The 24,837-nt window shown below is 37.0% G+C and overlaps 1 protein-coding gene across 2 annotated transcripts in view; it reads left to right on the forward strand.

Moving 5' to 3' along the window:
- HDAC9 (histone deacetylase 9) overlaps positions 1 to 24,837 on the forward strand; it is an 841,506-nt gene that overhangs the window by 677,844 nt on the left and 138,825 nt on the right. The gene's annotated exons all lie outside the window — the stretch shown is intronic.

The following is a 24,837-nucleotide window of genomic DNA, read 5'->3' on the forward strand; positions in this document are numbered from 1 at the left end:
TTTGATGTCAGGTAGTGTGACACCTCCAACTTTGTTCTTTGTCAAGCTTGCTTTGGCTCTTCAGGGTCTTTTGTAGTTCTATATAAATTTTAAAATTATTTGTGCTATTTTTCTGAAAAATGTCATTGGTATTTTGATGGGGATTTCAGTGAATCTGAAGATTGCTTTGGGTGGTATGGACATTTTGACAATTGTTAATTTTTCTTATTCATGAGTATGGTATATCTTTCTATTTATTTGTATCTTCAACTTCTTACAGTTTTTCAAGTATAAATCTTTCCTTGGTTAAATTTATTCCTAGGTATTTTATTATTATTAATTAAAAATATAATGTAAAAAGAAAAAGAGAAGTAGCTGTAGTTGTATAGATATATTGGCCAATGGCCCAGGCATGATCTCCCTACAAAAAAAAGGAAAACAAAAAGATTTCATTCTTAAGTAGTTCTGGGAAAATCTGCTATTATAACATAGACATGATTTAGAATGGACATTAATTAGCATGTTAAATGCTCTGAGAAGTCCTTCACTACCTATTTAACTTCATTGAACTGATATTCCCGACTTCACTGGACTATGGAATCTCTTTTGTACACTGCCCCACTTAGCATTCTTGGTTCTGAGGAGCTAGCTCACTCTGGAACACTAGCCAAGGCCATCTCATTTCATGGCAGAGTGAATGCCTTTTCCCTCTCATAATATGAATGTTTTCCCTCTCATATTAAAACATCAACTAGTTGGTTGTTTTCAGTTTCTCTACAAAATTTAGGCAGTAATTGAAATACAGATTTATGTATATACATTATATTCTGCAACTTTTTTCCTAAGCAAAGAACTTTAAAGATTCATTTAAGTAAAGAAAAAAAAAACAAATTAAAAGCTTTATTTGGGGTATGGGTTTGCTTTTTAATTATCTCTGGAATTACAAAAAATGTAGTCCTTGAAAGGGCCTGTGTTTTGAGGAGAAATCAGACTGTGTTGATTTGTGCCTCACTCACAAGATTTTAGATTTTAGCCTATTGGTAACGTATCTTTTTTGGATATATTATTTAGTAGAATATAAAAGCAGACAACTACATAATAGGAAATTTCAGAAGTATATTTTTTGTGGAATTTACACTTACAAATTCCCAAGGAGAAAATTTGTTTATGTATTTAAAACTAAAGGAAATAATGGGTTAATTTTCCAATAGGCGAAGTTTTGATGGGTTTATGCTGTCCTGTGTATCATGCACACTTCAATTTCTCATTGAGGGCCATTGCTCTTTTGAAAACTGGCCCAGGAAAAATGATGGAAAATTTCTGTTTTCAAGAAAATACATTAAAAATCAATATGTTTGAGATACAGAGGGAAATTCTATTCACATTCCAGATTTGTACTTGGGAAACAAACAAAAAAATACACTCATATACCTATTCTACTCATAGAGAGAAGCAGAAATAAGTTTATTTACTTTATAACTTGGGTTGTCCAGAAAGATATTTTTGTGTTAATTAACAATAAAACTAAAAAAATTTATGTTAAGAAACTATAGTAGTTTCAATGTTAAGAATTCTGTTTGCCCATATTGCAACTTAACAAACATTACTACTATCTAAAAGAAACTTTAATGGGATAATAGACTCTACTGCTACATCACATATGAATATCTGTTCATGAAGTTAACCTGTTAACTTGCATGATACACACATTACGTTCTCAGCCTGCCTATAGCATACGATTATACCCATAGATCTGCAATACAGAATACCTAGGGCTTTTTTGTTGTTTATAATACTATTAGTAGCACCATAGCTTTGCATAAAAATGGATCATGAATTCACAGCAGGGAAGGTTTGTTCCTGTTGTCCTCACATGGTAAAGTGAATGGTCGATGAAATTTTTTTGAAGAACCCCTTTGAATACAACAATTTCATTAACTAATGTGAGAACAGATAGTAAATATACATTATTGTTTTCTGATTGAAACAATAAGCAAATCAAGTTCCTGAAAGTTACTGAATGTCCTCAAGAATGGAAATTTCTCTTTGTCTGGAATATGCACATATATTAGCAAACTATTCTCAATTTCCTGGTATGGTCACCATAAGTAAGTTTAATTAGAGGAGAAGCGCCATTATTTAGCTAGGTTGCAGAAATGTATAACTGTGGCTTTTAATATTCATAGTTATTTAGGAAACAGATTTAAACCATAATAGTCCTGCTAATTTTGAACTATGCAAGGTCTGTTAGCTATTTAATATGAATGACTAGAAAAACTTGTGAACTTTTGTGGAAGAATCAAGCAAGTAAATCATTCATTCAAAAATATTGACTGACCAGCCTTGGCCTCATGCCTCATCTGGCTGGAGCACGGTTCCATGCACCAAAAAGTTACAGTTATATTCCTGGGCAGGGCGCATGCCTGGGTTGCAGGTTCGATCCCCAGTTGGAGCACTAATGGGAGGCAGCCAATCGATGTGTCTCTCTCACACTGATGTTTCTCTCTCTCTGGCCATCTCCTTCCCTCCCTCCCTTCTCCCCTTCTTCTATCTCTAAAAAGTCAATAGAAAATCAGTGGAAATATGTTCTTGGTGAGGATATAAATATGTATCACATATTATATGCCAGGCACAGTGACAAACACTTGGAGTTCAGAACTGACTTGCCCTTAGGGAACATACTAGAGTGACACTGTTCTAGAGAAGAGATGTCCTTTGACATAGAGAGGCTAAAATAATGAACTCTCCTGGGAGGGTTTAGGAAAAGCTTCATTGAGTACTGTTGACTAGTGCTTCCAAGGATGAGTGGGAGTTTTCAAGGGATTGGAGCAGAAGGGTTCATACGAGGCAGGGAGAACAGACTAAAAAACATGGAGTCATGAAATGGTCTTGGTTGTTGGACCAAGGCCATTGTGTTGGGATTGTGTGGCAAGAAAACAGATAATGCTTCATAAAGTCTTTTGCAGGTGAAGAATTGTCTATCTAAATATACAAATTTCATTCTAATTTGGGGCTTTAATGACATAGAATCCCAAATAATTTTAATGTACTATTATTTAGCCTTTTGAACACAACCTTTGTTTCCCAGTATTGAAACTGAAGATGCTTCTGGCATCTGTTTATGGGAGCAAGATGGGGGGGGGGTGAGGAAATGGTATCTTTTCTTTTTTCTCAATTTTTGATTGTTTCTGGACTGTGATGAATATGTTTGGAGGGAAAGCCTGTCTTCATGAAACTACATGTAGAGTGGGATATAAGACAGTTGCTCATTTTTCCAGCCAAAATTTGTTACAGATATATTGCCCTGTGGTTTCTATTATGTCTATGGCAAAAAGAAAATATCAGGCAAACCCAACATTTTCATGTTATTAGTCCTAAAGATAATTTTAAAAATATAATGGAATACCTAAATTAGTTCAGATAGCTAGTTATTTCTTCCATGCAGTTAATCACTCATCCCTGAAATAAAGAAAGGATATACTTAAGATTTTTCAGAAGAGTTTTCAAAATATTCAGTAATATCAAATATCTCTTAATGCTCAACTAAAATATATTTTCAAGGTTACCATTTTACAAAATAATTATGGCTATTTTTATTGAAGTCTTGCATGCCAAGTCCTAGATTAGAAATTTTATAAGCATTATGGCTAATTCTTAAGTGGTTTATATGAACCACAGAACTACTAATTAGAAGGGCCATGATATGAACTCAGGTTGTGGCTCCAAAGCAGTTGCTCTTTTTTCATGCCACACTGCTGCTCTTCTACTGTTCATGATTCAAAAGAGAAAGGAGTCATAAAGCACATTGAACTTGCACTGGGCACAGGGTCCTTTCTCCCCCCCCCCCACCTATGCCACAGGTGCCCTAGTACACATCATGGCAAAGAAGGGATATTTAATAAGGACTGAATAAATTGATGAGCAATAGCTGAATCAAAAAAGAATGAATAGAAATTATGCTGGCTACGAAGGAGGCATTGGAAACCCTGGGAATTAAGTGACACTAGCTTAACGTTTGTCTGGAAGAGCTACTTGAAGCCTAACTATGTCTTGGCCCTTGAAGGAGTTTGATTTACAAAGAACTCTGAATGCTCATTCATTTGCTTGGAACAATGTCAAATGTCCTCTTTTTATTCAACAAATAATTTTACTGAATGCCTACTAAGCACTCTTTGTTCCAGTCACTTCAAAGGATTGTTCCAATGGTTCTGTCTTATCCATAGTCTTGAAATGAACACTAGATAAGTTATTTTTTTAAGATTACATCTTTAAGAATCTGCAAATGTTAGTGATTATTTATATAAGAACATTTAAATTGTTTATGGTAGGCAAGAGACAATATGTATTTCATGTTTCTTATTAAATCTAAAGAGGAAAACATCTCAAAGTGTTTAAAAAATTGAATAGCAATTTCCAATGGAGGGATCCAGGATGGTAGCAGAATACAGGGAAGATACACTCACCTCCTTCCAGGATCAGACTGGAAATACAACTGAATTGTAGAAGAATGGTCCTGAATTACCAACTGAAGACTAGCTGAAGAGAAATCTTGCAACCAAAGATTTCTGAAGAAGTCACATTGAGACTGGTAGGGAGGGCAGAGACATAAAAGGGCTGGCCCCTCTCCCTTTCTGAGGGGCAGCTGAGGTTCCACAGGGATAGCTCAGCTGCAGGGAGTTCTGCCTGAAAAGCATGATCCCAACTAAATCCCAAGCTGGGCTCCCCAGTCCAGAGCACTAGAGCCAGAAAGAGGCACCCACACAACATCTGGCTGTGCACAATAGTGGGGGCTTCTGTCCTTCAGAAAGGGATCAGGTCTGCTAGAGACACAGACACTCTGAAACAGCCAATGCACAAAATTTCATTTGCAGCCTCTCTCCTGGGCTCTACACAAAGACTAAAAGTAAAGCAATGGATGAAGGTATTTCATAAAAATGGAAATGAAAAAAAAAAGCTGGGGTAGCAATACTTCTATCTAACAAAATAGACTTTAAAACAAAAGCTCTAGTAAGAGACAAAAAAGGACACTACATAATGATAAAGGGAGCAATTTAACAAGAATATATAAACCTTGTAAACATTTATAACACAACATAAGAGCACCTAAATACTTAAAGTAAATCTTGATGGATATAAAGAGAAAGATTGACAGTAATAAAGTCAGAGATGGGTATTTTAACAACACATTGACATCAATGGATAGATCTTCCAGGCAGGAAATCAACAAAGAAATGGCAGTCTTAAATAACACACTAGATCAGATGCATTTAATTGATATCTCCAGAGCATTTCACCCCAAAGCAGCAGAACAGACATTCTTCTCAAGTGGACATGAAACATTTTCTGGGATAGACCACATGTTAGAAAACAAAACAAGTCTCAGTAATTTAAGAAGAATGAAATCATATGCAACATATTTGACCTTAATACTATGAAACTAGAAATAAATCATAAGAAAAAAAACAAAAAACCCAAAAATACATGGAAACTAAATAGCATGTTACTAGACAATGAATAGGTTAACAATGAGATCAAGGAAGAAATTGAAAGATACCTTAAAACAAATGAAAACGAGAATACAGCCCCAAATCTATGGGACATAGTGAAAGCATTCCTAACTGTGAAATTCATAGCATTTCAGGCCTATTTCAAGAAACAAGAAAAATCTCAAATAAATAATCTTAACTTTTCACTTAAAGGAACTCGGAAAAAACCAACAAATTTCAAAGTGAGTTGAAGTAAGGAAATAATAAAGATCAGAGCAGAAATAAATGAAATAGAGTCTAAAAAAAATGCAAAAGATTGATGAAACCAAGAGCTGGTTTTTAAAAAGGTAAACAAGATTGGTAAACCTTTACCCAGACACATCAAGAAAAAAAGAGAGAGGACTCAAATAAATAAAATAAAAAATGAAAGAGGAGAAGTAACAACTGACTCCATAGAAATATTGTACAAAGGATTGTAAGAAAATATTACAGACAACTGTATGCCAACAAACAGTGCAATTTAGATGAAATGGATAAATTGTTGGAAACATACAATCTCCCAAAACTAAATCAAGAAGAATCAGAGAATCTAATAGATTACAACTAGTAAAATTAAAACAGTCATCAAAAAACTCCCACAAAAACAGAAGTCTTGGACTGGGTGGCTTTACAGGTGAATTTTACCAAACATTCAAATAAGAACTAACACCTGTCTTTAAACTATTCCAAAATTTCAAGAGGTAGGTGGACTCCCAAGACCAGCATTATTCTAATTTGAAAATCAGATAAAGATACTACAAAGAAAAAAATTATAGGACAATACCCCTAAGGAACATAGAAGCTAAAATCCTCAACAAAATATTAGCTAACTGGATTCAATAATACATTAAAAAGATCACATACGATGATCAAGTTGGATTTATTTCAGGCATGAAAGGTAGGTACAATATCTGCAAATCAATAAATGTGATACACCACATAAATGAAATGAAGGATAAAGCCACATAGTCATATCAATAGATACAGAGAATGCATTTGATAAAATTCAGCACCATATATGATAAAAACTCTCAGCAAAGTAATAATAGAGGGAGCAGACCTCAGGCAATGTATGATAAACCAACAGCCAATATCATACTCAATGGGCAAAAACTATAAGTATTTTTCTTAAGATTGGGAATGAATGGGAGTGTCCACTTTCACCACTTTTATGCAACATAGTGCAGGAAATCCTAGTCACAGCAATCAGACAAAAGGAAGAAATAAAGGGCATGCAGAATGGAAAGAAGTAAAACTCACATTAGTTACAGATTATATGATACTATATAGAGAGAGTCCTGAATTCTACCAAAAAACTAGTAGGGCTGATCAATGAATTCAGTAAGGTGGCAGGATACAAAATAAATATCTAGAAATTACTTGCAATTTTATATACCAATAGTTTCTAATGAACTATTAGAAAGAGAAACTAAGAAAAACATCCCATTAACAATTGCTTCAAAAAGAATAAATACCTAGGAATAAATTTAACCAAGGATGTAAAAGATCTGTACTTTGAAAATTATAAGACACTGAAGAAAGAAATTGGTGAAGATACAAATAAGTAGAATCACATACCATGTTCAGAGATAGGAAGAATTAATATCATTAAAATGCCCATACTACCCAAGGCAATCTATAGATTCAACACAATTTATATCAAAATAACAATGGCCTATTCCACAAAACTAGAACAAATAGTCCAAAAATGTGTATGAAACCATGAAAGACCCCAAATAGCAGCAGTGATTTTGAGAAAGAAGAACAAAGACGGAGGGATCATGCTACCTAATATCAAACTAAACTATGGTGCCATGGTAATCAAAACAGCATGGTACTGCCATAGAAACATACAGGTCAATGAAATAGAATAGACAGCTCAGAAATAAGCACACATGCATTTATAGTCAAGTAATATTTAACAAAAGAGACAAAAACATACAGTGGGATAAAGATAGCTTATTCAATACATGGTATTGGGAAAATTGGATAGATATGTGCAATAAAATGACACTATATCACCTTCTTATGCCATACACAAGAATAATCTCAAAACGGATTAAAGGACTTAAATATTAGACTCAAACCATAAAAATCATAGAAGTATAGGCAGTAAAACCTTGAATGTGTTTCATAACAACATTTTCTCTGATATACCTCCTTAAACAAGAGAAACAAAAGAACAAATAAATAGGACTACATCAAACTAAAAAAGTTTTTGCTTGGAAAAGAAAACCACAGCAAAAGGGAAAGGGAACCCACTAAACTGGAAAACATATTTGCTGATACATCTGATAAGGGGCTGATATCCAAAATTTATAAAGAACTTACAAAACTCACCACCAAAAACCAAATTACAAAATAAACAAAGAATCTGGATAAACACTTCTCTAAAGAGGACATACAGATGACCAATAGACATGAAAATAATCTCAATGTCACTAATCATTAGGGATATGTAACTTAAAACCACAGTGAGATATCACCTCACACATGCGAGAATGGTTATCAATAAATCAACAAACAAGTGTTGGTGAGGCTGTGGAGAAAAGGGAGCCCTTTTGCTCTGTTAGTGGCAATGTAGACTGGTACAACCACTGTGGAAAGCTGTATGGAGTTCTCTCAAAAAATTAAAAATGGAACTGCCTTATGACACAGTGATTCTACTTCTGGGAATTTATGTGAAAAAAAAAACCCAAACATTAATTCAAAAGAATATACACACCCTGCGTTCATTGCAACCTTATTTACGATAGCCAAACTTTGGAAGCAGCCCAAGTATCCATCAGTAGATGAATGGATAAAAAGATGTAGTACATTTACATAATGGACTATTACTGGGCCATGAAAAAGAAGGGCATGTTATCCTTTGCAATAGTATGGATGGACCTGGAGAGCATTATTCTAAGTGAAATAAGCCAGTGAGAGAAAGATAAATACCATATAATTTCACTCACGTGGAATCTAATGAAAATGAACCAATGGGCAAAACAAAGAGACTCAGAGATAGAAAGCACATTGACAATTGTCTGGTGCTGGGGATTGGGAGTGGAGGGTAGAGCTAAAAAAGAAGAGAAATAAAGCTCATGGACATGGACAACAGTGTGGTGATTACCCAGGGAAGAGGAGTGGAAAGAGCTAGAGGAGGGTGTAGGAGGGATAAATGGTGATGGACGGAGATGTGACTTGGTGTGGTGAACACACAACACGGTGTGCAGATGATGTGCTGTAGAATTGTACCCCTGACACCTGTATAATTTTGTTAACTAGTATCACCCCAATAAATTCAATAAAAAGGAAAAACATTTTTCAATGTAGATTATAGTAGTAGTTCTTGAAATTATGTCTATTTTATTAATAAATGAGTGAGTGAATGACAATTCTTGTATGACTTTTTAGTATAAAAGAAATACAGCCCCCTTAAATCAGGAGGTTTTAATGAAATTAAATGACTCATTTGGCACACAGTGAGGACTGGCTGAGAGAGTAGCATAGGGCTGGTGATTTGGGTTCCTTTGATGCGAACAAACAGTGAATTAAAAAGTCACAACTCATCAAGCCAACGTGTTATCTGTAGCTGCCATAATTAATATTTCTTAATGACGATGATTCTCAAAGGACAAAGGACCTGTAAATATCAGCAGTTTGGGGATGTCCACCTCAGTGGAAAACTCTGATCCAGACTGATTCTGTTTCACTGGAAGACTGAGGCTGTCAATCTTCCACTTAGAAAAGGTGAATTGAGTGAGTTGTCCTACCGGAAAAGTAAATATCTGGTCAAACTTTGTTATTTTATTATAATCTGTTTTTCTTTTCATTGTCTTATGAAGTATTTCTATGTAACCAACATGTTTTGTGCTTACAAATGTATCCTTCACTAAAATATTTTGACCATAGAAGTAACCGGAAGATTTAAAAATTAGTATATTTGTCACATACTCAGAGCGGTTGAATCAGTTGAGCAGGTAAAAACAGTTCAGAGCACCTACATCTCTTTCTCCTCCCCTGTCTTTGGTTCAGACCTGTTTGCTTTAATGATAGAAGCAAATTTAAAAGCCATTAATACAAAACTGTGACTAGAAATTTTACTGGATGGCATGTCTCTTCTTAGGGCATAAGTCAAACCATCAGTTCTGTTCTAAATGCAGCATCTTTAAAACTAGGGAAGGAACCATAGCTTTCTATGATTTCTCCCCTGCTCGTGGCAAAAAGAAAACAAACGTGTGTAAGCTAAGAGCAGAGAATAGAGCCCCATCATGTCCACAGAGCATCTGTTACTCAGACAACTAGTCAGTAATGGTCTGCCCAGTGTTCTCTTGGCCTGGTTGGGTTTATGACCATGGCATGATGACAGATCATTTGGAGCAGGGCACATAAATATGTGAATTGTTTTATTTTCCTCTTCTTGTTATTTTATCAAATATGTCATCATTATTCTAATTAATTGTAGAGCAGTTACTTCTAAAAGTTCTTGTCATAAATGGACTGAAAAGGGGTTGCTAAATTCTGTCTGAGAAATGAAATTGGACCATTGTAAGTATTTATGTTCTCTCCTGTGGAAAATGACAACTAAGTAAATTTTTATGGTTATTATTCTTATTTATATTGTATTTTAATGTAATTTCATGCAAAGAGAATGGCAAAGTCATGCCATTGTGAAAATAATAACAATGTAATGATGACAATATAGTAATATAGAACATTCACTGAGGACTTAATATTCTAGCTGCTCATTTCTTTTCATCTTTACCAGTTATTGACCTAAGTGCTCCCAGTTTACAGACGCAAATATCAACCCTCTTTGTGTTTCAGTAGGTTTTCCGATGTCACAAGCTGGTATGTAGTGATCCGGGAATCAGTGGTAACAAGTGTTAGTGTGTAGACAGTATGGGGTGAGGCCCCAGCTAAGAAGTGCAGTTCCTCCGTCAAGAGTAGGGGTGATAAAACAGGAATGTAGTGAGAAAGTCTTTGCAAGTGTATTTCAGTCTCTACTCGGCTTGGACATCCAAGTTGGTAACACTATTTTAAAATTGCAAACAACTCCTAGACTTTCACTTACCTTCTATCATATAACAACTCCAAACCACTTCTTTCTGTGCCTTTCGCTCATCCGAATACTAAGACAGCTATCCAATGAAACCCCTATAGTTTTTCTTCCTTTTGATAACTTAGACTATTTAAAATGGGAAATATATTCTCCTTCTTTGTTAAAAGAAATACTTATTTATTTATTTATAATTTTATTTTTTTATTGATTATGCCATTACAGTTCTATTTTTTTCTTGTGTATACATTTAGACTTTTTGGAATGCATATGTAATCGAACTTGAGAAATACCAAATTAAATTTTAATAGAACATAGAGTGATAAATAAGCTTTTAGATCCAATTTTGAAGTAAAGAATGATTTGTTGTCATCTGAAAATCATACTCAATACTGCAAAATGATTTGGGGTCTTATTTTGTCTATAAGAGCTGTGGTTGATGCTTCCCACTTTGAAATGGGTTCTCGATTGTTAGTGACAACCAAATATATTACGCTCATGATAGCATGTATTTTCCCAAGGATGTCGAAGACATTTTGGGAAAGGGTGGAATTTCTTGAAACAATTTGCCAATATGAAATACTGTACATATCAAATTGGCCCTACTACCATCTTTCCCAGACCATTTATCATAGCTCACAAATCAAGCCCACATTTTCTCTTTCTGAAAGACTTGGCTAATAAAGAAGATGTGGGCTTCAAATTTGAACTTGTCAATCAATCTCGGGAACAAAGCAGTAATGATTTTCATCTATTGATATTTTATTTCAATGAAGGGCAGCGCATATGAATTTACTGCTGGTGTGATCTACAGTCTTATTCATTGTCCAGATTCTATTCTTTACATTCAGCCTGTGGAGATGTTTTTAAAAGTTTTACCAGAACATGTGAGAAGAAAAAGAGCTATAAGAATAAATTTTTAGAAAGCTGTCAGCTCTATCTGCTCTTTGGTTTCACCAATAAGTACACTTTTTTTTCCTCTTTCATCTGTGCAACATATTGTACCAATTTTCATCAAAAAAATTACAATTTCTATAGGTGTGTGTCTCTAGATACCCTTCGAATTCTGCTCTTTGACCCTGCGAGTAAATTGATCTTATGCACACCTGTCTTCCTTGGGAAACTTGCAAACTTCATTTCTGAGCTGAGCATCAAAGAGATATGATATTATTAGACAGTATAGAGCTCAGGTAAAAAGTCCAGGAAGTATCTTGAAGTGCTTGAAGCTTTGAAAGGTGAATGATATTTTCAGTGAAGAACTATTTAAAATAGTTCAAATGCTACAACATTGTTTTTAATATTATTTTAAAAGGTCAGATCAACTATAAAAATTTTAAGACATTTTTGCCTTCTGACTTAGAACAGTTTTAAAGCCAAATATTTCCAGGATTTTGTGTAGCAATTACACAGTTTTCCAAATAATAAGGACTAATTAAAAGAGTGGCTATGTTCAATGAATTCTTTTTTTTTCCTAGCAGTTCTCTCTAAGAAAGAAAGCAATGTGCGTGACTAGAAATGATATGTTTTCATTGTCAAGATGGAACAATGGATTATAAAACCCTTGCTTTGTACAAAATCCTCCCAACATATGTGGAATACTCAAAGATACCAGGAAATGAAAGCTTTCCACAAAGTCTTATTGTGAAGCTTTGGAAGCCAAAAATAGCAGATTTTTTGGACAGTCAAGCAGTCAGATCAATTCATCAACTTAAATCATCTCATCCAATAATACTGAAATTGTTGTTCAGTTAATTATGATATGACATAGCCAGAATGGAAAATAAATATAATTCAGAAAGTGTGGGGTCACCCTTTGCTCACAGTTTTAGTGAGGATTTAAGAGTATGTTTCATTTACTGGTAAGATAAAGTCAAGAAAAAAATCACTTCTCTATCTTATCGAATAGCTATTAACCAAATTTCAGTGCCTTGGGTCTGAGATGTGTTTTCTTCAAACTGAATAATTCCCTTGTTTTTTCATGATTTCACCCCTAAAGTTTACTAAAAATAAATTTATTGAGATGAGAAATTATGTAAAAAAACATAATTTTTTAAAATATATGCTTAACATAAATTTGTGTTTCTTTTTTTGAGAAGTAGGTGAATATAATGTTTATTAATAAGAATTTACAGCCCTGCTGGTGTAGCTCAGTGGATTGAGCGCAGGCCTGTGAAGCTAACAACCACAGTTTGATTCCCAGTCAGGGCATATGCCTGGGTTACAGGCCAATTCCCAGCAGGGGATTCACAAGAGGCAACCATACATTGATATTTCTTTCCCTCTCTCCTTCCCTGCCCCTCTAAAGATAAATAAATAAAATCTTAAAAAAAAAAAAATATATATATATATATTGACCTTTTAGATGGAGGGTTCATCTTTGGGAAAGTTCCATTCAGCAGAAAGTCTGTTCACATATTACTCCTTGAGGTGCAGAGCTGAAGTTGACACCATTTCCTGGTAGGTAGGACTTTCAGAGACTAGTTCAAACATCTGGATGATAGACTCAGTTTTCCATATTTCATCCCAATGATTCGATGTCATGAGATGAAACTTGTATATCAACATCTGTTCCCACTTATGCAGACACTTAAACTGCTCTGACACTCTTCTAGAAAGGTGAGGACTTGTCCTTCTCTCTGTTAGGAATCTGCCCATCTTTCTTGTGGGCACCGCACAGTTCAGGGTACTGCTTGTATACTAAACATCTTCTCTCCCAAACAGCAGCATCCCTGTCGTAAAGCGAATGGAGAGCAGCAGGCTCACGAACTGCAAAACTTCTAATGCAAAAGGCTTAGGAAAATAACCTTCTTGCCATTATAGTTTGTATTCCACAATTTAAAAAGTGGGTAGAAGAAGAGGAGGGAATTGATCATTTAGTCACCTTTCAATCTCAGCAGAATTTTAAATCCATCTGCATCTCAATTTGGGAATATTTGGCATCCCAAAACAATTGTGGAGAAGTCCATCAAGAAAATAGCAACTATATATTATCTTACCTATTAAAGAGTCATACATGGCATTGCTTGTGAAACAAAATATCAGTTCACCTAAGATATGTTTTTTTGTTAGTGAATAATGTCTGTAAGTTAAAGCAATATTGGAGTTACTTAAGTGGATCGAATTTAAGAAACAAATGAGCATTTTTATTCAAACAGTAGTTCCAGGCAAAGAAATAAAGAGTTTTATTTTCAATCTAGAGCAAAAATGGGGCAGGCACAGATACATAATTTAGAAGTTTTGAGCCCAGAGAAAGCTTGGCCACTGGATCCTCTGTGCATTCAGTTTCATAAGAGATCTCTTAGACACCAAAGTGGCCAAGCTGGGCTTCTGCCTTGGCTTTGTGTACTGAAGTCCTCTCCCATGTACAAGTTTCTGATACTGTTATCCACTTTTATATTCTGGGATTTCTCACTTGAAAATGCCCTGCAGAAATTATTCAGTGAGGCCTTTCTCTCCAGTAAATATAATTACGCCAGTGTTCAACAGGTGAGAGAGTCAGGGACAGAAATAATAAAATCTGGTGTGTGTCATATTTAACTGATTTAATTAAAAATCATCTGGTTAAATTTTAAATTATTCAGAGAACTCAAGTCTGCCCAAAGCTTGTTAATTTATTCCATTCTATTTAGTTTTTTTTTTTAGGGTATGAAAATTAATAAAAATCAAGTGATTATGTGTAGAATCCAGATGAAAAAGAAATTTGCAAGAAGGATCATTTACCTGTAAGTTTACTAGTATCAATTTCTAAAAAGGTAACATATTAACATTTTATCTGTCTTTTAAAATAGAAAATAAATATATATGTCATTACAATTAAATTTGAGTTTGACACAGTTCTCTAAATAAGCTTTTGAGAAATTAGAATGTAAAGAGATCTTCCCATTGTCAGAACTTAGTGTAAAATCCTGTACCAAGTCTGAAGGGCTTATGAGGTCCAATTTAAAATTTTGTTGTTTTATAATAACTTTGGAAAAGTGTATTGTTCCTTGTAAAATACCCACATGTTCTCCTTTGGAATGGCTCCAGACTGTAACTGAACCACAAGGTTGCCCCCTGGTGCTTTATGTATTGTTTAATTGTTTGCCTTTGGTGGATGTTTTTATTAAAAGCCTATTATTTAGGATAAGACCAAAGTGTCATTTTAAGAACAACAGAAGCAGAGCTGTTCAGTCCCGTAGTTCTTTTTCATAGGTGTGTTAGTGAACCCTGCATGCAGCTAACGAGCTGACATTTTTTCTTGTGTTACTTAAAAAAGATCAACAACAACAAACAAGATCCAGGGTTTTTTACTTTCCTCCAATAAAACATGACTGGATGGGCCAGAAGACCCATGGGCCTGAATGGCAGTGTCCAGAGCAGAAGGAAGGAGAGGTGTGTGTGCTGTGCTGACTGGTTTTGGTCTAGGAGGAGCTGGTCTGGACACACATGCACTTTGGCTGAGTGGCCCTACAGCCTGGGGAACAGGGGAGTCCATGCAATAGGAAGGCCACGGTGGGCTTTCCCGGGTGTTTACCAAACCCAGGTCTACTTCAGTGTCCATCTGCGCTACAAAACAAGTTTTTAATGTCCTCCCTTCCCCACAACCCAACTGCAGGAGGACTGTCATTCTGGCATTCTAAGATGAGTCTGAATATAACTTACATCTGGGAAACGTTTTTTAATTTAATAATTTTAATTCTAAATATTCTCTTTTCTTCCTGAATATTTTCTTTCCTGAAGTGGCATCATCATATCATTCGTGGCTTTCTCAGAATTTGTCTCTGGAAAGAATCCCCAGTGTTCCCTCGCGGGTCCTTGCCACAGAGAGCAAGCAAGAATTAGATTAGTCTTCTTCCCAAGCCAGGCTTTGTGACTGTGACCTGCCCTCAGGCCAAAAACCTGAAGGCAATATACCTCGATACAGTTTCTAGGTCTTAAATGATCTCATTAAATTCCGATGCTAGATATCATTGACATTTGAGGAAATATGATTATTGACAAAATGTAAGCCTGTTATATACTATATCACTTCAAAAGGAGAAAGGCCATTAGGCCGTAATTACATCAGAAACAGTATACACATTTGGCTGGTTTATAAACTGTCACTTTCAGAAGTATGAAGACGTATAAAAGTTTCCAAAGGCTCCATTATGACCCTATTTCCAACAGTATTCTCTGACAAACTAAATAAATTACTGCATATATTGGACCTTTGAGGCTTGGGGCAAAGAATGGAAAAATTATTTACAAAAGCTTGAAAATATTTAATCACTAGAGGCAGGGGGGCAACGGTGTTTTAATTAGCAGGTCCTCGGGCCATTGGCTGGCTGGAGGCTTTCTCAAACAACCCCACAAATGCACTGAATAGCTGTTTGCCAGCCTTAGGGTCAGGCCTGAGATGAAACAGATAAGATAATTGGCTCTAATGAAATCCAGAAGGCCTTGGCTTTCTTGTTTGAGCTTGGATTTGAAAAGTGCGTGTGGAAGTGAGGCTTAATTCAAACCAGAACTGAGCTAGGCCCGTTTCTCAGTGACTTTGATATTGTTTGAAGTTCTAAAAGTGTTCGCCACACCACTAGCCTGCTGGGCTGGGCCTCCCTGGTACCCTTAATTACTAAGCTTTATTGCTGACTTTACTACACAGGAAAGGGGCCATTATATGTTCCATCAACATCAGCTCTTCTCAGATTGGAGGAAAGGGCAGGGTTAAAGGCCACTGTAGGAAGGCAAAAACTTCACTTTGAGGTAGTCAGATCATTTACCAGTGTTGGATTTCACCGTTATGCGCATACATTCCTTGCAACACAGAAGCCCAATTTCCATTTTTTAAACAAGTGATTACTTTTCAAAACATTTTTGTTTGTGCCTGTTTTTTGCAGAGAGGACATTTATTTTTAGAGGCTAAAATGCTTGCACCTGATATATTGAAAAAAAAATCCAACACCCCCCAATTAATCATCACCCCAGAAAGGTCTGGTTGGGTTCTGTAATAAGGAGGATTATTATTAATGCCCCTTTGAAGTGGAAATAAGTGAGGAACCCTCCTGTGGTGTTAGAGTTGTCCTGACACCCTGAGGAATAAAGACCCCTCAGGAGACTCTACAAAATTAAATCCCAGCCTCCAGAGTCTCTCACAAAGGGGTTACACAAAAGTGCTCCCAGTTCGGTCCGAAGCCAAGAGGCAAAAATGAGAAAGTCTCCCTCTTTGGGGCTGGCTGTATTGTCACCAGGGATATCATCCTCTTGAAGCTTGCTACCTCTCCTCTTTTGGGCCAATGGGTCAATTTGGATTATGTGTTTTAATGAATTAATAATTATTCGGTCCTTGGCCGTCTCCGAGGAGGAGACCTGGCCGCACCGAGGAAGCCCAGGGGTGTGGAGCCCAGGCCTGCTTCCTGCCCTGTTTATCACCTTCCAGGGAGCAGAGTCATGAGGATGGCATCTGACTAGGTTCTCTTTGCAATGAAAAGTTGATTATTTTTACACCATTTAAGTAAACTTGACATGACCGTGGTCTACATGACTGTCAGTTTGACATGACTGATCCTGGTGACCCTTCATCTAGTACTCCTTTCTGAGTGTTCTGAGTTACTGTCTGCGCTGGATGCTGGCCCTTTAGGAGGATGTCAAGGAGGGTGACTTGGCCCTCCACCAAGTCACCAGGTGGAGAGCCCAGGGAGATCAGCGCTGGGCGGACCCAGCCTCGCCTCCTCTCTGTAACCTCTCCAAGGAGAAAGTAAGGAGGCGCTGGCAGACTTTTTGCCGGTAATGAACATGCTGTCAGCTCACACCAGTAGAAAGAATTCTGAGAATAGTCAGCTAATTGAAAACGTGTTTTTCTTTTCATTAGCCACTGTTATGCACTGACTGCTTTTCCACGGAATTCATTTCTCGATGCCCTAACTCCAGTGTGACAGTATTTGGAGATGGGGCCTGTAGGAAGTAATTAGGGTTAGATGGAGTCCTGGGGGCAGAGGCCTGATCCAGGGATTACTGTCCTTATAGGAAGAGAGACCAGAGAGCGCCCTCCTTCCCTCTCTCCTTCCCTCTCCCTCCTACTGGGTGCATGCACTGAGGAAAGGCCATGTGAGCACATGGCAAGTTGGGGGATGTCTGCAAGCCATGAAGACAGCCCTCACCAGAACCCAGCCATGCCAGCACCCTGATCTCTAACTTCCAGGCTCCAGAATTGTGAGAAAACAAATTCCTGTTGTGGAAGCATCCAGTGTGTGGTGTTTGTTAGGGCAACCTGAGCAGACAAGGCTCCACCACCAAGGTCTTCAGGAGACCAAACAACAACCCATAATGGCTCTAAACTGGAGAAACCAATAAAAGTACTTTCCGAACCGTATTCTGCTATATCCTGGATATAGAGGATATTAATAAGTATTTCTGAGCAATAAAAAATATTCTATGATGAACAAATCTCTTGAAGATAAATAATTTGCAAAAAGCATATTTAAGACTTGAAGAATTCCAGTGGTAAGGAAACCTTATTTAATTAATTGTTTCATCAGATTTCTTAAACATAGACCTCCCCACTCCCCCAATTTTTTCCCTAAAATAATTATGAATTTCATGGAAACTAGGATTCCATAGAAAATTCAGATATATAGGGTGCAAACTTAGTGGGCATTTTAGACAGTTCATGATTCATTAATAAATGTAATAATATAGAATGAAACTAATCTACTCTTAAGATCCTCACATTTAATCTAATAAAAAGCAGTAAATTATATTGTACTGTAATGCATCAAATAATATTTTATTGTCAGATAAACTGAGCACTTGGGTGACCAATATTCTACAGATTTCCTTCTCCATTTCCCACTGGTTGTATGTGGGTTGTTCTTAGAGAACAAAGTCAGAAAGACAAGGAAAGAAAGAAAGAGAAACTCAGATTAATAGGAGAGGGAAAGAGAGAAAGAGGGTCAATTTCCTTTGATATCACTATTAAATCATCCAGTGAATTTTCTTAGGGTAAAGTTACTGCCATTCAAAATTACAGCAAATTGGTGATATTTTACAGTCACTGTGTATATTTTGTTTCAGCTTAAATATGTGCATATATCACCCAAACTTATTTTAGATCAGATATGACATATTAAAAACATGGATTTGTTTTTCTAACTCTTACAATTAGCAACTAATTACAGTGTGAACATATAATTGGTTTTACGGGTAAATCCATTTATGGACGTAGAAAGTTTTAAGACCTCATTTGTTATTCAGGGCTATGTTTTGTTGGGGGGGGAAACGTGAACTTAGTTTGTGTTAACGTCAGTAGGAGAGTTTCAATGAAGTGAATACCCTTCATGATAAGAAATCACACCCTATAATAAGACAGTAAACAATAAAATATATTACTTTTCCTGTTTAGAAGAAAAAGTGTCTTTGGGAGGGGACCCCGTGGTGTCATAGTGTACCAGTGTCACTTTGTTTCCAAAGATAGTATTTTAGATGTACAGATGTTCTGAACTTTATTAAACCACAACTGTGGTGATCACATATTTGTTCACAGATATTATGGCTTTCAAAGCAATAAAGCAGTAAAGTTCTTAGTCATTTGCTTAAAATGCTCTTTCGTTTTACTCCATGCCTAAGTACTCAACCAGTGTCTTTAAGATGTCCATGTAAGTTGAATTATATAAGTGAAAGAAAAAAAGCCTAATAAAAACACATGAATGAGGGAAAAAAGTATATCGAAGCATTCAGATGTCATTATGACACGAGCCTTGTGACATTTACTAGATCCTCCCCCCAAAAAGAAAAAATACTTTTCTTAACACAAAAGAATGCAGCATTCTTTGCTCAACTGGCCCCCATTCCAATATGCCAAATGGGGGAAGTGTTTGAGCAGCCACGGAGTGACTGGAAGGCATAGTGTTCCTTGTGACACAGACTGGTACTTCTTGTTCCCGGGAAGTGAAGAAGCGTGGCGATTCTCTTTCCAAAGTGACAGTTGAGGGAGGAATTCTTCCCTGGAATAAGTTTACACAATGCTTCCTTCTGTGAGTCATCAGTAGATTTTTTTTCCCAGGTCTAACATAATGGAGTGTCCTTCTTACCAAAGCTCAAAAGCCCTGCATCCATTGGGCTATTTTATCTGTCCTCAAATATCCTTATAAATTGGAAAGGTATTTACCATGATCAGACAGGAAATTAGTGTCAGGACTAGAACAAAAGCTTGGACATTCCCCCACCAGTAATTCAAAGATGGGAAACTGAGTGCATCCCAAGGATGGACATGAATGGATTTAGAAACAGGCCAAGAAGAAATCCATTCTCGGGTGCGGTGCTGCTGTTTGCTCGGCAGCGGCTCACCTCTGCCCTCACCGAGTTTCTGCCAGGAAGATCTGGCCTCGGTGTCTGCCACAATTTCTCTGGTGCTTTGCTTTATTATAATCTCTCAGTAATGATCATCCTTAATTTGTCTTCCCATGAAACCGCATCTTTAATTTTCAAAAGGTGCATGTGAGAGGTTAAGACCTGGATTTATGTAATGTGATTGTTCTGAAATGGTTAGTTGGCTTGTTGATGTATATAACATCATCCAATCAACTTTTAGAAATTCCATTAACATAGAATGTCTGTAATTAGTGCTGTCTTTTAACATACATTTATGAAAGCAAACCATTTTCCATTTGCCTTCTTTTACAAAAACACCAGTTTAAAGATGGTTTCCTGAAAGCTTAGATTCAGTAGGCTTTCTTCCCCTCCTGTAATGCAAGATCAGCTACTCAGCAGAGCCCCCTGCCTTTCTTGGAGGCAGGTGTGCCTATGGGAGAAATACCAAAGAAACTGAGGTTTATTGGACACTTGTTCCCAGATGAAGCTGTCCTGCCATAGCTGCTGAGGGGCGCAGAAATGGCACAGCTCTGTTCTGACTTCCTGATTCATGTCTTCAGTCAGCCTTTGGTGCTCAAGGCATCTCTCATGAGTATGGATGTGCAGAAGGCTGCCTGACAATTACTGATCTTCTGTGGACTCAGTGCTGAGCTGGTTGCTGTGAAGGAAAATGCAGAAGTATTTAGCGGTCTCCCTGGAGAAGCTGATTGGGAGTGAAAATTAATATGAGACAATTAGAGAATGAACAAAGCAGGAAATGTCGACCTTGCAGTAGTGTTATAGAACAGACACACCAGGCCCAGACTCCAAAGGGCGGTATACCAATACTGTCCAGACCACCTACTGGGTTTGGTTGTCCTTCACCAATAGGAATGACGTTGCTCAATGCCAGAGATTTGTGAAAAGGAAAAGAAAGGTTTACTTAAAGCTACACAGACTTAAAGTAGTGACCCAACGTCCTTATTAAAATACCAAAGTCCTTTTGGACACCCACAGATGCCCACAGTGCTCCCTTCTCCCCCTGCCCTAATTCAGAATACCATAACTCAGGGAAAGAACCACATGTCCATGTTTCAGGCCACTGGCACTGTCAGCTGTGTCGCTGTCTAGGCAGGATCTCTAAGTAATCCAAAGCCATGTGGCACCCTTTCATGGCCTACTGGCAAGAGTTCTTTGTACCCATTTTTCCAGGCAAAGTCTCTTCTTTCCTTCACCAGACCTGTAGGGGTCTACACTCTGGCCCAAACCACATGGATGTCCCCACAAAGCTGTGGAGAGGGTAGGGTTGCTACTCTGGCACAGCCGAGTGGCGATTCTCTGCTAAAGCCGCATGGTGATTCTCTCTACCACCAGCTATGGGGGGGGGGGTCCCTACTCTGTCCAAAAGCTTGTGGCTCTCTCTCTGCAATGCCACAGCCGCGTGGTTCCCTCTCCTTTAATGGCTTCCATGTCTGGGTTTAAATCCCCACACCAGTCCTTTGCAGCCCCATTTCCGACTCCTCCTACAATAGGCTACACCTGCCAGCATTCCTGTATTATTTCAAGTTACTGGGCTGCCACCATGAGTCTGGGCAGGTGTGGCCCCATGTCCTGGAGCCAGTCATGCAGGTGCTGTAACTCAGGAGACCTGCTCCCCCAGTTACATCTTGGGTAGAAGTCACTTCCATCCCCCTGGCTCAGAGCATGGCCACAGCTATTTCACATATCTATGAAACCAGTTAAAGGTTACAGATATGTTAAATGACCATGCCAGAGGTTAGCTGCAAAGCCTTTGCTGTACAAAACAGCTCTCAATGGCCCTGCTCCACTTGTCCCTTCCCCAACTCACACCTGTGCTAGGGAAGGGGTGAGGACATCATAATATTTGCTGGACACCTTGAGTTCTGAACCCATTCCAAATCTCTCTTTTGGGGCCCCCCTCTTGGCTGCACCCTGTTACAGTAGAAGAATACTAATAAAGGAAATGGATGCTAATCCAAGCCTTATATGTAGCTCCTTTCCCCACCCACTGCAGACATTTGGAGGAGGAGGATTTTATACAACACAGGCTGTCATTCCCACTCAGAGGCATGAGTCTCCATCTTGCAGTTACAGGGACTCTCTTTCAGAGAAAGAATACAAAGGAAAATATTAAAAAGAGGCACAGTGTCTTGGAAAGTATCCATGTAAGTGCTGGACTCTGAAAATTAGGTTTCACTCACTTTATGGTAAATATACCTTGGTTCATATAACCTTAACGACTTGTATTGCTGTTCTTTGGAATGAAACTACAACCTATCATGTAATGAGCCTTCAATAAAATTAGTGGCTCTGCTAGCTAGTGATGGGAAGCAGGGGAATTGTCCAAGGGTGGAGGATTTCTTAGAAACATTGCACTGATGGAGAATGGTCTTGACATAAAAATTAACTGGGGGTATACAATTTTTCATCCTAGGGCACATGCCAAAAAGATTAAAGTAAAGGTTTTTTTTTTCTTCTGCCTTTCCAGTGTACATTAAGATAGATTTAAAACAAACAAATAATCCCCCCCCCAAAAAAAGTATGGATCAAGGGAAAAGAATAGTCACTTCAAACAAAATAAATCAAAGTGGGGATGGGGAGAACAAGGACTCTCTGCATGGGGAGGACACCCGTTTGTATGGATTTTGGTGTGAAGTCTGCACCTGCTTGTGAACGTGTTCAGAATCGAGACCAAGGAGAGCCCCTGAGCTGGCCTGGCTCTGACTTTCCTCCTGAGGGCAGAGTTGCTTTAATGCAGTTCACATGCAGGGTGTTCCATCTTAACCAGAGTGATTTATGTTAATGAAATGAAACAGAGAAAATACCCTTGACATCCTACTCTCCTTTAAAAAATATTAAATAAATATGTCCGGGACTTTTGTATGATTATATTTATTAAAACAAATGGAAGACTTCAATACATTCCAGAATAAATTTGTAGGTGACCCTGGCTAGGGTTAAGTCCATTAGGAAAAAAAATGAATTGTGGCGTTCTTACCAATTTCAAAATTTCTAAACAGCCATTAAGATCAGATAATGTGCATCAACTCTAAGGTAATTTATTCTATGACTTAGAATTTTTTTGGTCTGGCTTTAAAAAATGTGATCCCCAAATCATGATTCAGAGATATATTCAAAACATCTTTACAAATCTAAGACTAGGCCTCCTTACTAGGTCATTGAAAATTAGGTATGTGTCATCTTTACCTGTGAAGTATATCTTTGAAAATGTTATAATTTGAGTTTAGGTTCTAGTGTTTAATTATTTCTACTAACTATAGAACTAGCTAATTTAATAGAACTTACAAAGAAGAAGAAAGATTCTTTTCAACTCTTATATTTTAATAGTATACAATTTCCTATCCCTATACCACACAATCATATAATTAAATACCATAGAAATTAAATTAGTCAAAAAATTTTCAAAAATATCGGTTGATTAGAATTTTCTCAGAAGTTACCTATCTGATAAAATATTAGGTAAAGAAAATGACTGGTTGTCTTAACTGGTGATCAGATTGTAATTTATCCAGTTAATTGTGATATTTTTAAAAAAAACAGAGTTAGCCAAGGAAAAAGTTTACTTGCCAGGAAAATATCAACATAGTTTTAATTCTACTAGTACAAGTAAACATTAACCTATTTTTGGAAGACTATTTAAAGTCAAGATTAACACTTGGCTATTGTAAACAGTGTTGCTATGAATATAGGGGTACATAAGTTCTTTTGAATTGTTGTTCCAGGATTCTTAGGGTATATTCCCAGCAATGGAATCACTGGGTCAAAAGGCAATTCCATTTTTAATTTTTTTAAGGAAATTCCATACTGTTTCCCACAGTGGCTGCACCAGTCTGCATTCCCTCCAACAGGGCACCAGGGCTCCCTTTTTTCTACATCCTTGCCAACAATTGTTGTTTGTGGTTTTATTAATGATAGCCATTCTGGCAGATGTGAGGTGATATCTCATTGTGGTTTTAATTTGCATCTGTGTGATTGCTACTGACATTAAGCTTTTTTTCATGTGTATGGGCCATCTGTAAATCCTCCTCTGAGAAGTGTCTATTCAGGTCCTCTGCCCAGTTGTTAGTTGGCTTATTTGTCTTACGTTGAGTCGTATGAGTTCTTTATATATTTTGGAGATTAAAACCCCTTGTCCAATGTATCATTGACAAATATGTTCTCCCATACAGTGAGTTCCCTTTTCATTTTGATGATGGTTTCTTTAGCCATGCAATAGCTTTTTAATTTACTGTAGTTTCATTTGTTTATGCTTCCTTTTATATTTCCATTGCCTTAGTAGATGCATCAGCAAAAATATTGTTATGTGGAATATCTGAAATTTTACAACCTGTGTTTTCTACTAGGACTTTTATGGCATCATGACTTATATTTAAGCCTTTGATCCATTTTGAGTATATTCTGGTGTATGGTATAAGTTAGTGGTCTGGTTTCTTTTTTTTTTTTTTGCAGATACCAGTCCAGTTCTCCCAACACCATTTATTGAAGGGCCATTTTTACCTAGTTGTATGTTCATATCCCCTTTGTCAAATATTAATTGACCATAGAAACATGGGTTTACTTCTGGGCTCTCTGTTATGTTCCATTCATCTATGTGTCTGTTCTTGTGCCATTGCCAGACTGTTTTTGATTACAGTGACCCTGTAGCATAGTTTGACATCAGGTATTGTGATTCCTTCTACTTTGTTCTTGTTTTTCAAGATTGCTGCGGCTGTTCAGGGTTTTCCCATCAGTAGATGAGTGTATTAAAAAAATGTGGTGCACTTATACAATGGAATACTATGCAGTACAAAGAAGAAAGAATTCCTACTTTTTGTGACAGCATGGATGGAACTGGAGACTATTATGTTAAGTGAAATGAGCCAGTCAGTGAAAGACAAACACCGTATAATCTCACTTATATGAAGAATCTAATGAACAAAATAAACTAATGAGCAAAACAAA

Source organism: Artibeus jamaicensis, unplaced genomic scaffold (genome assembly GCF_021234435.1).
Source record: "Artibeus jamaicensis isolate MK-2021 breed Jamaican fruit bat unplaced genomic scaffold, CSHL_Jam_final contig_923, whole genome shotgun sequence".
Taxonomy (NCBI): Eukaryota; Metazoa; Chordata; class Mammalia; order Chiroptera; family Phyllostomidae; genus Artibeus; species Artibeus jamaicensis.